The sequence below is a fragment of the Aptenodytes forsteri genome, unplaced genomic scaffold (genome assembly GCF_000699145.1).
Source record: "Aptenodytes forsteri isolate BGI_AS27 unplaced genomic scaffold, ASM69914v1 Scaffold438, whole genome shotgun sequence".
NCBI lineage: Eukaryota > Metazoa > Chordata > Aves > Sphenisciformes > Spheniscidae > Aptenodytes > Aptenodytes forsteri.
This window is the reverse complement of record NW_008795673.1, coordinates 523,626-534,619: the sequence shown is the minus strand read 5'-3', so window position 1 is coordinate 534,619 and position 10,994 is coordinate 523,626. Positions and strand designations below refer to the sequence as shown.

At 42.6% G+C, this 10,994-nt stretch overlaps 1 protein-coding gene across 10 annotated transcripts in view; it reads left to right on the top strand.

The window, feature by feature from the left end:
- The window catches only part of WNK2 (WNK lysine deficient protein kinase 2), a 124,469-nt gene that overhangs the window by 32,749 nt on the left and 80,726 nt on the right, over positions 1–10,994 (top strand). The gene's annotated exons all lie outside the window — the stretch shown is intronic.

Genomic DNA, 10,994 nt, shown 5'->3' with positions numbered 1-10,994 from the left:
GAAGATGTCCCTGCCCAGGGCAGGGGGGTTGGACTAGATGACCTTTAGAGGTCCCTTCCAACCCAAACCATTCTACGATTCTGTCTTGAAATCTTTTATAAAATTATATATGGTGTTTTGTCCTTGTAGTTTTCTGATTAATGTTGCTTTCTGTAGAGTCTCTGAATGTCTGATGCTGTTTGTTAAATACAGTATATGGAACGTTCCTTGCATCACATTATAAAATCCATACTTCTGTAGGGTAGAGATTTTAACTTATTAAACAGCTGTGATCAAGGGGTCTGAACACACTGACTCGTAAGAAATGTATCTATGCCCACCGGTTGTGAATCTGCTAGTGCAAGATATGGTTTTTGTTTTGGCTGGGGTTTTTTTTTGCTTATCCAATTTTCAAACTCTTGTTGTGATGGGCTGCAGGAACTCCTATCACTAAACACCACTCACATTTGTTTAGATTTGGCGCTGCTGACTTCATGTTTTCATAGGTCCAGTCTAGCCAAGATTTGAACTGTCTTGTTTGCATTTGATAACTAGCATTCGAATTAGTATTCCGGGACCTTAGCCAAGGGCATGTGTCTTACAACGTAACTATGACTGTAACATAACTATGTCACAGACTTCAAGTGAGAAAGTACCGCTGTGATCATCTAGGTGAATCTCCTATGTACCTTGGTTCATAAGAGTTTCTTGGATGAATCTCTGATAATCCCCGACCCTCTCTCAGATAAATTGTGCAGACTGAACTCCTTAGTCGTGGCCAGCATGGCCCAACTCTTCAGTGATTCTCACGGCCCGTCCTCAAAACTGGGTTCACGTTAAGGGGCATGTTGAAAAGTGTGCTCTGCACTGGGAGATGCTTTTTGCAGTAGGAGAATACAGCAGGCTCTCCTTGCTTCACGCTCCCGCTCCAGCCTCGCGTTCCTGCTGCCCGGCAGGCTCCCTAGGTCATTTAGGATCGCTGCTTAGCAAAGCTGGCTCTCCAGCCCCCGTGCCGGCTGATCTGTCTCTTGTCCGAGCTACACAACCTCCTGTGAGCCAAGCGTTAGGCTGCTTGCACCCAGCTTACACAAGCATCTCGGTCTCTGTGACCTGTCATCTTTATGCTTCAACATTCTCCTAACTCTTTTCAAAGTGTAAAATTTGTTAGTAACGATGGGCTTTTTTCACAGTTCTTCATAAAAATACAAATCACTTCATTAGAACAAAACCTAAGCCTGAAGAACCTCTTGAAAATCATCAAGGATGTGTATTTTTATATGTGTAACATATTTTGTGACTGATCACTTACCCAATTTTTAATCAATTTATGTAAATGGCTATTTTCTGTTTCATTCTTATTCTTTCTTAATGTGAAGCAAATGCATTGCAGAAATCTGAGTTTGTTATGTCAATGCTATTATCTTTATCAACCCAAACATACAATCTCATTGGAAAGTGGCCAAGATCTGTTTCTCATAAACCCATGTTGATGTTACCCTTTCATGCTTTGCTGTTCAAGGGATGGGAAATTAAATTTTTAGCTGTTAGTATGTTTTAGCTGACAAGCTAGTGTTATTCTTGTGGGTAGGGCTATAGAATGTCAAGCTTTGCAGGAGGGAAAGAAAGAAAAAGGAACTATTTTGTTACAAATGTGATGCTTTCAGCTTAATTCTTAACTGTTATGGGAGACTTTGATTAATGTGTCCTGGCCAGGAGTGCAGCGTTTGCCTTTGAGTGTTTTCTAACAGGTTGTCAAGTGGTGTTAGGAATGCACGAAAAGTGACAGCTCTTTTCAGCATTTAAAAAGGTTCCCAAGTAAGACATTTCCAAACTCCAGATAAATTACTACGTAAGTTCAGGAGCTGGGATACCCCAGTCTGTAAGTGTCTTTGTGGCGGTGAAAGGTCCCTGTCCCTACTTTACAAGAGTTTTGCGCGCACGCTACAGGGAATGCTTGTTTCCAGTCTCTGAGTCATTATGGCAGAAAAGATGGCCTATTGGCTTTTTCCTTCATCTTTGCACTATATCCTTCCCACATACCTCTTCTTTTGAATCTTATTTCCAGCAGCAGCAAGCAGTTGGTCCTTTCTCGGGTGCTGCGTGCTGTGGAGCAGGGCTGGAACGAGAGCAGAGTGTTCCTGGGGCAGCTCCGAGGCCTCTGAGACTCTTGACTTTCCAGGTGCAGGAGTATAAGTTGGGTATTTGCAATAATATGGCTCTCTGCAAGGATTTTTTTTTTTAAAACAGAAAGAGGAAGTCATGTTAAAGGACTATTTTCGTGTATTCTCTTCCAATGAACTCCCCTCAAAGGTCCCTAGCAAAAAAACAGAAGCAAGGTGGGCGGAGAAAGAGTTCACGATACTGACAATGATGGTGCTGCTTATCCATAGACCTCCAGGGTGTACCGAGGAATTCCTGACTGGTTTTTTGTGTCCTAGAGATGCGAAACGTGGGCACGGAAGAGTTAAATGACCGGGTGTAGGTGGCTCAGCAGGCCACAATGTGAGGGAAGAACAGAAAAGTCTCTCTCCAGGATCCATTAAGCCACTATTAGAGTTTAAATTAAGGTCTGTGCAAAGACCCATCACTTTTCTGTTGTCCAGCTATTTTATATTCCTTTTCCTCAATATAATTAAGTTCAGCATGTATGTACATAGACACACATGCACTTGTTCAGTCTTACTTGTTTTGTGAAAACAAAGACGTGCTGAACTTACATTGAAGGCTGCGTGGGCAAGTTTTCCTTGCTCGCCTGGCCTGTGCACCAAGACAGCTCTTCTCCGGGAAGAAAATAAAATATGTCCAGCTAAATAAAGGCTGCAGTCATTGGGGTGGTAAAGGAGACAGAAGGTGCAAGTTGTTCTCCCGCACGGAGAGCTCGGGGCGGCTGCTGCAGCCCCGGCCAGCGAGACTGAGGGGACCTCCTGATGTTCTCGGTGCTCTCCTGGGCTCAGCTCTGCTTTGCTGATGTGTTTTAAGGTCTTCAAGTATTATGCTGCATTGGATGGACAGGAACAAGTGGGAAATGGCTTTTAACTCTGCTTTTACGTGACATCAGGTGGTTTTTGTGAGAAGAGGGATCGAATTAAAGGTGTATTCATTGCTGTGTAAGAACTATGATTTGAAGAACCCTGAAAATACCTTTCTACAGCCTTCTACAGGCAGGGCTGTTACGTGGTTGTTAGTCCAGCTGTCTGGTTTGGTGGGGAGTCTTGGGGGGTTTGGGGGTTTTTTCTTTTCACTAATTTGAAAACTTTTGAGGTAGTTTCCTAAAATAAATTAGAGGCTAAGTCTGAAGGCCCGTTCAGTGGGTATCTTCTAGGATTGGTAAGGCTGCCTAACCTGTGGTTGACTAGCGAACCCAACAGAGTTCAAGGGCTTAATTTTGGAGGCAGAAAATGTATGTTCTGACTTGAATGATCTCCATTACAAATGTGATAATATATTTCCTGTTATGGTATTTCTGCTTAAATAAAAGTTCCAAAATGTTTTAAGTGACTTTTCTAAATTAGCGTAATTCACGAATGATAAAAACTAATACAGGGTGAAAACATTTTAAAGTCATTGTATAAATGTCACGTTTATGTTCTTCCATTTATAAGGTGTCAGCAGATAGAAATGAATCTGGTTTAGCTAACGCTCGGCTTTGCTACTGCTGCAAAGAAAATTTTAATCATTTACAAAGTATTTTACTGAAACTGTAAAGCCATGCAGACATTTCTGTTGGGTCTTAGCAGATTTACCATTTTTACAGATTTTACCATTCAAAACACCTATGATGCTGGAAGGTACGTGTTACGTGGCTGCACTCAGGTTACAGTGAACCTGTTTTCTTATTTCTGAATGTTTCTGACTGTAACTGAGCATCCTATTCTCTACTTAGGGTTACTGGTGGATTATAATTAATTCACTGGTAAGAATATTTCACTTTAAGTGTGTTTTGCAAACTGAAGTACGGAATTGCTAGGTTATAGCAGGATGGGAAATGGTAGCAATAATGGGATGAAAATGAAATTTGCCTGTTAGAAAGGCAGGATTGAATGCTACGCCAGACACACTCAGCTTAAATTTGCCAGGGCAAAGCTAATTAAAACTTGCCTTGTTCTGCTGATTCTTCGTGCTGAGTTAATTTTCGCTGGCAAAGCTTATTGGCCAAATGAGCATTAACATTTACATGCTGAATGGTAACGTGGGGTAAATAGCAACGTTTTCAGTTCATCTTGGAAGGCTGAGAAAGGTGGTGGTGCTCCTCCGGCTGGGTCTCCCCAGCGGGCGAAGAATGGCACCCCCTCTTTTTTAGGAAAGACAGCACTTCTACTTAGCAAGCACACAGCAAAGAGAAACTGAAGGGGATTTCATACCTATAAAATAAGTTAATTTGAAAATTGCCTTAGGGTAAAGGGAGAAGCTGAAAGAAGAAAAAAGTCGGATGGTTTCTTTCTGCATGCAAGCACCCTGCCGCTGTACTGGTCTGGAGACAGGTTTTATCTGTCGTGTTATACCCATGTTAAACTGGGAAGTGCCAGCCCTCTGAGGGCAGCGGCGTCTCCTCTCTTGCCTCCACACATTTTCAGTTCTCTGAAGACGATTTTTTAGGCAGCAGCACTGAACTGTCTCTTCCCACTCTTGCTGTGGCCCAGGCCAGAAGGACCAAGCCTCTAAGGGATGGCTGGAGCCACCTCCTCCTCTGTCTGGCTGCGTGGTGTAGACGAGTCCAGCACCAAAACAAGGATAATTCATAACCACAGTGATGAAAATTGCAAAGGCGTCAGCCATTGTACTTGGAGGTATTTGCGTGTTCTTTCTGAGTCTTCTAGCCAGCAACTCGTGCTCTTCCAAACCCCTTAGAAATGAAAACAGAAGTAGGAGCCCGCTGTGGGTGGGACATGGGACCAGGATCACGGGCACATCGGCGTTTGGCTTCATTGTTTGAGACGTTATGTCTCGTCATGTTAGACATTTTACGTGTCCAAATACTGTGTTTATGGATGATGTGAAGTAGGTGAAGCAAAATGCTTTTGAAAAACAGCACAAGCTGTTGCATAAACTTTAATGAACGCTAGGTTCAGAAGTGAATTCCAGAAAATACCAAAATACCAAATTCTCATGACACGTCTAAAATGTTTTTTTGGTGGTTTGGTTTTTTTCTTTCTACGTGAGCAGAGGTGATCTGGGGGTTTGTCCAGCTTTTTTCACACGTTGATTTCATGGTTTCCTTTGAAAAAGTCAGTTTGTGATGCAAGCCTGAACTGTTTTCTGGTATTTCATCTACAAGCTTATATGGAACCTGTGAAGCACTGGTAATTAAGAGAGTTAATGGGGTGCTACCTGCAATTAATTCAATTGCTTGTGACAAGAACTTTTTTGTTTAACCATAGGTTATCGTAGTGCAGTTGTGTTGGCAGGTTTTCATCTGTAAAACACGGTCTCTGCCCATGGTGTTGGGTTTCTTAGGTGTTTTCATGGCTCTTGCTTTGAGATTTGTGATTTGAGATGTTGATTCCCTTTCCTCCTGCACCTTGCAGGATGAGTTTTTTAAGTTCTGATGTTCAGTAGAAGACGTGAATCTCATCGTTCCTCTGCCATAAGACTTTGACATGCCCATTAAGCAATTTAAAAAGCAGCAAGCTGTACTTGTGTCCAGCAAAAAACGCAAGCTCAGCCTTTTCGACAGTGCCAGATTTAGCCATAAAGATCCAAAATCAGCTCCTAATTTTGTGTAGATTTCTAGCAGTGACTCAGGCAAATAAGTAAATCTCTCTCAGCCTGCTCTGTAGCTCCTGTTCATTGAATTGTGAGCATCCTTGGGGGCAAGGGCTGCTCTTTATGCATTTGGAAAATGAGTTACCACTGGGAAACCTCACTGTGCTTCACTAATAGAGCTGACAAATAGCAGGCTGTAACTTCACCGAGGGTGACTTAGTGAAGAAGAATGTTGGCTGAATGCTGATATGTAATGAAGCTGTAAAATTTTTTTCCCGATTTTCAAGTTGTCTAATGGCATCTGCTGTTTGTTTACAGAAAGGGGATTTTTCTCCTTTAGGATTGTTTTAAATGATATGTGCTTATAATTGAATGTACAGGGTTTGGGAATAAGAGGTCCTGAATGCTATTAACAATTTATAGCATAGGCATAATAATAATAATAAAGACATAGAGTTGGTACTTGAGAGCAGCTACTTCAGTAATATCTCGAGATCTTCACGGTCCCAACTGCTGCGTATCTGAGCCTGCTTTTGCTCCCAGTTATGTCTTTGGGAGAAACCCTAGATTCCTCTGATAGTGGATTAGACAAGTCTTAATGTGAAATGCAAAAGGTGATTGCATTAAATGAGTAAAGGTTTCATTTTAAATACAATTGTTTTTATTTTTTTCTTCTAAAATGTGTTATTGTTCATCTTTATTTCTAAAGGCCTTTGAATTTTTAAAATTTGAAAACTTTTGCAAAATTGTGACATTTCCCTGAAGAGGCAGTACTGACAATCCAGAATTTAATGAATTGATAGTCATATGCGGGTACCAGCTAACTCGTCCTAAGTTTGCTGTCAGAGCAAAGCACGTTCTTGGCTTACACTGCAGGATGTCTGGGAAGGCTGCCGTCTATTCCCACCAAGTTGGGTATCTCGCTATCGAACTTGTGACTGTAGGGCAGACCAGAACTGCACTTCTGTTCATAAATCCACGATAAACCAGTAGACAGCTACATAGGAGAAAGCTGTCAATGGATCCTGCTGCTGATTTCATATCTCAAGGCGTTCTCTGACTAGAAGAGTAGTTGCGGTACGTGAGCAAACGTACAGATTTGGCACGCAGATGTGAAAATGTAATGATATGAACAGATGTTCATTCTGCTGATTTAGATATTTGATTTCTGTTCCTGTGTCAGGAGTGCCTCTTCAGTTTCCTTTTCTTCATCACTAATACGGGTGAGAGATGTTAGAGGTGAGCCTTTCCCTCACTTGCTGACCTACTGCTCCTACTTGCTTCACCAAACAGACCTTAATCTGTTCCAAAATGAGGACTTTGTCCTGTTAGGCAAAATTAAATAACCATCAGTAAATCCAGCTATGTGAGTTTAAGTATTTTAAAAAACCCAAACCCAATATTTATAGGCTAGCTGGACACAGAAGAAGTTCTTAGGCCAAGAAGTCTAGGTAAGATACCCAAGTTGTGTGCCAGGGAAGGAGACGTGCTGGTACAAATGTGTGGGCAGGAGAGGAGAGGGCTTTCAGATGTCCTTAGCAAGGGTATAACCCACCAAACGAGCAGCTTGAACCTGTCGGGGCTGGGGAGGGATCTCTCAAAATAGCAAAGGGTCTTTCCGGAGTGAGACGGGAGAACTTCGGTTGGCTGTCTGAAACCAGCAGTACTGTGGCCCAGACTCGCTCGCTAGCAAGTGTGGGTTTATTCTTAAGTCATTGCCACTTGTAAAGTCTTTAAAGTAGTGTAATTTTTTTTAACGTTACTGAAAATTCAAGACTTTAAAAGGAGGAACTTAAAGAAACACAGTGAAACTGCAAAGCAGCACAACTTTCTAGTTTGGTTACAGCTGTGCTTCAAACCCTGCTCTTACACGGTTATAGGCATTGCTATATAAAAAATAATTTTTTTGTGTGGTCTTATTTTTATTTCTTTCATTTCATCCCCTTTCCTCATGGGATGAGCTTGTAGTTTTTTCCCAAATCTGTTAGCCCCTCACAAGTAAGTAGGCAAGAAACTTGACCTCAGTTATTAATCTTTCTTAGGAATCTTCTACAGACTCAGGTGAAAGCCAGTCTCTTGCTTGTATAACTTTCAGAGTCTTAGTCAGAGCCCATATGTTACAACCTGGAGGAAATGATGCTTGGGGATGACTAACAGAACATGTTCCTGCTGTTAATTTGGGTGTCATTCCAGAAATTTAATTTGTAAGCTTTCCCTTTCATTTTGTTAACACACTTACTTCCTAATTCCAGTCTCTGCTCTTGTTCCCCACTAAGGAACTTAATGAAGGGATAAATTTTATATTAACAAAGAGAGGTATGTGTTCACCCTGCCTGCAACAAGTAGGGAGAAGCAGAGAGCATACATGTGTTAGATCAGCAAAAATATGATCTATGGATAGGAAATTTGCTTTAATGTAGCTTCCTGCTGCAAACATCGTTTTACTCCAGTCTCTCTGAACGGGCGTGTAATTTTCCAAGAGCGAGGCTATAAAGTACTAATTGGGAATTATTTCTTCCTCCCAAAAAGAAGCGAATAGCTTTCAGTGGTTTGATGCTTAAAACTGACCATGCAGTTATTATCTGATTTGCAACAGGAAAGCTAGGAAAATTAATGAAGAAAAGGTAGCTTACAATTTATAACCTCTTCTTACCACTTTTTTAATATCTGTCTGTTCAATTGCCCTTTGTAGTGAAGGATACATTGTATAACCCCAACCCAATTAATGCTTATTTGCCTATACGAACGGTGAAATCACAGAGCCGTAAGCCAGCCAGGCTGTATGTGCGACCGGACGGTGTCTGCGTGACTGGTGATGCTGTGCCCGAGATGCACCATGAACGCTCGCTGTTGCGGTTTATGCCTGCAGAAGCACTCCGTAAGCACTTAACCGCAGGAGCCCAGAGTAGCTGTAATAATAAAATGTCAAATTCTCAACGCAGGGTTAAGGCAGCCGGCCACGGATCAGTGTGGCTGCACTGGGGAACGCCTCTTTAAACCAGCCTGCTTTGTAGGCTGCGTGGCAGCGGATGCAGTCTCCTATCTGCTCTTGTGTTTTGTATGACTTAGTGCTTTCGTTGCTGCTGGGCATGATTCTAGCTTTGGCATTGCAGTAAAATAACAGGTAATTGATGAGTTTGCATTGTGTATGTATTTGCAAAGCTGATACAGCTAAAGCTCTGAGGGCGAGAAAGCTCGTTCTTAGTGTCCGCTCCCTCTGGTGCTCCCATTCCAGCTGTGCTGCCGACAAAGTCTGTACTGAAGCCTTTTAAGCTGACTATTCTTCACAGTTTATTAAGCCGGAGAAACAAATTTACAGATTCTTTCTTAGCAGTAACACAAACCGAGCAGCCGTCTCGCTTCTTGCTTGGTTCTGTTTAACTTCAGTTTGTCTGGAAAAGCTGAACTAGCTCAGTGCGATCACTGTGGACTTTTGAAGGTTGAAGTTTATTTTAGAAACCTTGGTGCTAAGTACTAGGCTTGAGAAGCTTTCAATTATTTGAAATGGAATTACAGTGTCGCCTCCTGAGCCAAGACTTTGTGTCCCAGCGAGGAGGGGAAGAGCCAAGAAGGCTGCCTTAAAAGGAGAGGGAGCATGCAGATATCTGCAAACTAATACTGATACCTCCCGGATCACATTGAGAAGAACGTTTTCCAAGTTTCAAGTCTCGTGTCTTGAGGAAGCTCAGAATAGCAGTAATGCCATAAACGCGGTGGAGCAGACTGAGCAACGAGCTTGTTTGTCAACTCGGCGTGATGCCGCTGGTGTGCTTGTGAAGCTATGGAGGAGCAGGCCGTCGCGTGTAGCTCGGCATCCCTGAGCCTCTTGGTTCAGCTGTACGATGTTGTAGACATCTGCTGCTGCAGATAGCATGATGGTTGATGACTCCTCGGGTGAAATCTGGAAACTTGCTTCATTCCCCCAGAAACTCGCTTCATTCCCCCAAATTTTGATAAATTTGGGTTATGCAAAGTGATGCCTTAAATCCAGTTAAGTGGGTTAGCTTTCTCTGGCATGACCTTTCCAAAGAATCCTGTTCCCCATCTTAAAATTTGATGTCCTAAGGTTGTTTCAGGCTTACGCCCTTACCTTCAGCATAAAGACATTTTGCCTTGTGTGGATTATATGATGGGGAATAAGTGTCTGTGACCCCAGTGAAGGTGTTTTGGGTTTGGATTAAAACCTTGAGTGAATCACGCAGTTAAACGGGTGTTTTTGCTGCTTCAGAGTAGAAAACAGTTCAACTGTTAAGCCCTTTCAGAAAGAGTTTATGCTTTGGCCAATGACTCGTGTCAGGTTCAGCCTGGAGGAATTTAGAAAAGGTTGTTTGAGCCCTTACAGCGCCGGAGACCCCTCTCATGGTGGGGAACGTGGCACGCGGGGGCGGCTGCTCTGCCCAAAGCCCTGCCTGTACGTCTTCCCTGCTCTCGTCCTTCTCTCAAGTATTAGTACTGGACCCAGGCTTTCTCTCCTGAGAAAGATGCTCAGCTATCATTCTGATGGGGAAAAAAAAAAAATCCAGACTCTTTTAGCTGTAATTATAGATAAAACACATATTTGTCTTCCAGAATCACTTTGTTGCAGTTGCCCAGCTTGCCGTCTCAGTACTTTGAATTCAGACAGCAGCCCAAATGATCCGCCGCTCATAATATGTAGAATATACAGAATATGATTGTTAGCAATGTCTGAAGGATATTTTTAAAAGTTACCCTTAAAGTAGCAGTGGAAAATTTCTCACAGTGCTCAGAAATCTGGAAATGAGAGTCAAGGGGTGTGGTATTACTTTTTTTCTAATTAGAAGGTTTTTAAAAAACTGCTGGATCTGTGTGGCCGCCTTCTCCTTTCTCTGCTAGCCCACACTCTGCTCTTCCTGTCTCGCACAAGGACTTGCTCCTTTTCCTCCTTAATAGCAGTGTGTCTGATTTATTCTACGGGGTTTAAATTAAGAGGAAACTCAGCAGTAGGGAAAGAAGTGATGGATTTGAAAGCAATTCTCAGGCTCTTCTGTCCTGGCTCATTAGACTGTGTGGCCGCCTTCTCCTTTCTCTGCTAGCCCACACTCTGCTCTTCCTGTCTCGCACAAGGACTTGCTCCTTTTCCTCCTTAATAGCAGTGTGTCTGATTTATTCTACGGGGTTTAAATTAAGAGGAAACTCAGCAGTAGGGAAAGAAGTGATGGATTTGAAAGCAATTCTCAGGCTCTTCTGTCCTGGCTCATTAGACAGCCTGCTTTTTTTTTTTTTTTTTAAACTTAGAAAGTTGCTACAGAGCAGCAGCAACGCTGCCTTGCTCTCGGCTGGGGGGGGGGGGC